The 2,001-nt window shown below is 47.8% G+C and overlaps 1 long non-coding RNA gene across 1 annotated transcript in view; it reads left to right on the top strand.

Annotated features, from left to right (window-relative positions):
* Positions 1 to 787: 787 nt before the first annotated feature.
* LOC140903676 (uncharacterized) overlaps positions 788 to 2,001 on the top strand; it is a 1,837-nt gene continuing 623 nt past the window's right edge. Inside the window, exons 1-2 of the long non-coding RNA XR_012156327.1 lie at positions 788 to 1,158; positions 1,657 to 1,712. This is a non-coding gene — a long non-coding RNA (uncharacterized lncRNA). The remainder of the gene's footprint in view (positions 1,159 to 1,656; positions 1,713 to 2,001) is intronic.

Here is a 2,001-nt window from a genome sequence, read left to right as displayed (position 1 = left end):
CCTGTCCGTAACTAGAGATGCTCCGTTCTCAGTTCTTCTTCTTCTCTTGTACGCAGCACTGGGTTTGCATCACAGGTCACTGATTCCAGCTTGGGTTCTCTTCTATGCGGTGGTGGTTTTCTGAGGAGGATGTGAGCATCCTAGTTAGCGATGGGTCACAATGTGGTGGGACATGTGGAGGGCCACCAGTATGTGGATGAGACTGTTTATGGTGGGTGGGTGCTTCTCTGAGGGGGCTGTAATGTTTAGTAGGTGTTCCTTCTCTTAAGGAAGCAGTATGCAGGTGAAGTCATGTTTCATGTTGTGTAGTTGGGTGCTTTGTGAGTCTGTTTGCAGTCCAGTTTTGTTTGTCTTTGCAGATGTGTCCAGATCTGGCACTGTGTTGTTCCGTGGAGGGTCGTGACTACTTCTCTGTGACCATATCATGACATTGCTGTATGGCTGTCAACTTATGGGAGCGAAGGCCTGTGTACAAAGGACAAGAAGATCTTGAGAGTGGCAGCAGCTGTCAAAGTTAAGTCTCTGCCGAAGGGTTTGATAGTCAGAAGTATTTGTGCTGTTAAGGCTTCTTCTTTAGGGACAGAAGTCCTGTAAACTCTGCTAGTTCTTAACTGGTGTGGGAGGGAGCTCATTGTACGGAGGGAGTGTGTGTTCTCCTTGGAGGAAGGTGGAGTGCTGGTAGAGTGACCTGTCTGTAACTAGAGATGCTCCATTCTCTGTTCTTCTCTCTTATGCAGCACTGGGTTTGCATCACTGGTCACCACTACCTTGTTTGTCTGTCCTCTACTGGGTGTTGGTTTCCTCAGGAGGATGTGAGCATTGTAGTTAGTGATGGGCCCCAGTCAGGGTGGGAAAAGGCTGTGAGTATTGTGTAATTTTTCAGAATGTTGCGTCTTCATTTTAACTATATAGAAGTAGTTGGTTGCTCCTTCATTGTGGGTATGAATGTGTCAGGGCTCTTTTGGCGTGTTTAATAGGTCAGTTTAGCAAAGGGAATGTAGTATTGCGCCGTTGTGGATTTAGCAATAATGTGGCATTTATCGTTTGCATGCCACAGGGGGATAGGAGTCCAGAACTGAGGGAATTGGCTGGGGCAAGCGCGGCCCGTTTGGTGTACGTGGTGCCAGTGGGAGCAGAGGAGCTGGTTGCATCCATGAGGTAAGTGTTAAGTTAGAGCTTTTGGTGCACTTCTCTCAATGGGAGTGTGGTCTTTGCTGTGTTAGGTGAGGTGGGCTTATTATGCACGGGTTCTCCACCAGTTTTGTACGTGTGAGACAACAGATGGAGAAGACAACATTTGGGTTAAGGTGTCGCTTCTTATGTAGAAGAAGGTTGGATTTAGGTGGACGGTTAGTGAGCGTGTTGTCACGTGTGCCCTAAAATGTTGAGTATTGTTTTTCCTTGAACATATTGTGGATGTGTGGTGAAGGTGTGGAGATGTGTTTGATATCTTTTGGGGCAGGGGTAGCAGTGGGGAGGGGAGTGTGGAAAATATGTAGGGGGACTGAAAGTTGCAATACTAGGGAGGGGTGAGGGATCTCATGACCTGTGATTCCAGGGTTTGTTACTGTAGATAGTTTCTTGCAGAAATAGGGTGGGATGTGTTGCATCATCCTTGGGTTTGACGGTCAGTACTCATTTATTTTGTGTTTGCAGGTATTTAAGAGGCTTCAGGAGGTGTGGTTTGGAAAAGAATGTCTGGCAAGGTGCATGTGAGTACTCTTATGGTCCTTTGTGGGGATGACAGCGGTGGAGGGAAAATAGAGAGCTGACCTCATGTGCTTCCAAGCTGTGTGTTGTCACATCACTGGTGCGCGCTGCTTTTTGTCATGTACGTAGCTAATTTTGGTATTGGTTGGGCAGCGGTTCGGTGGGAGGAGAGGGAGTGGAGCGTCACCCGATTGGCCATAACTTGTAGCAATGGTTACCATTGGGCGGGGACGAATGAAGGGTCACAGGAAGGTGCTGTGAGGTTTTCTCAGTGCGTGTTTCTGAATCGCA

Source organism: Lepidochelys kempii, chromosome 26, assembly GCF_965140265.1.
Source record: "Lepidochelys kempii isolate rLepKem1 chromosome 26, rLepKem1.hap2, whole genome shotgun sequence".
Taxonomy (NCBI): Eukaryota; Metazoa; Chordata; order Testudines; family Cheloniidae; genus Lepidochelys; species Lepidochelys kempii.
Note: the sequence above shows the minus strand (reverse complement) of the source record. Positions and strands in the feature narration are given on the sequence as shown.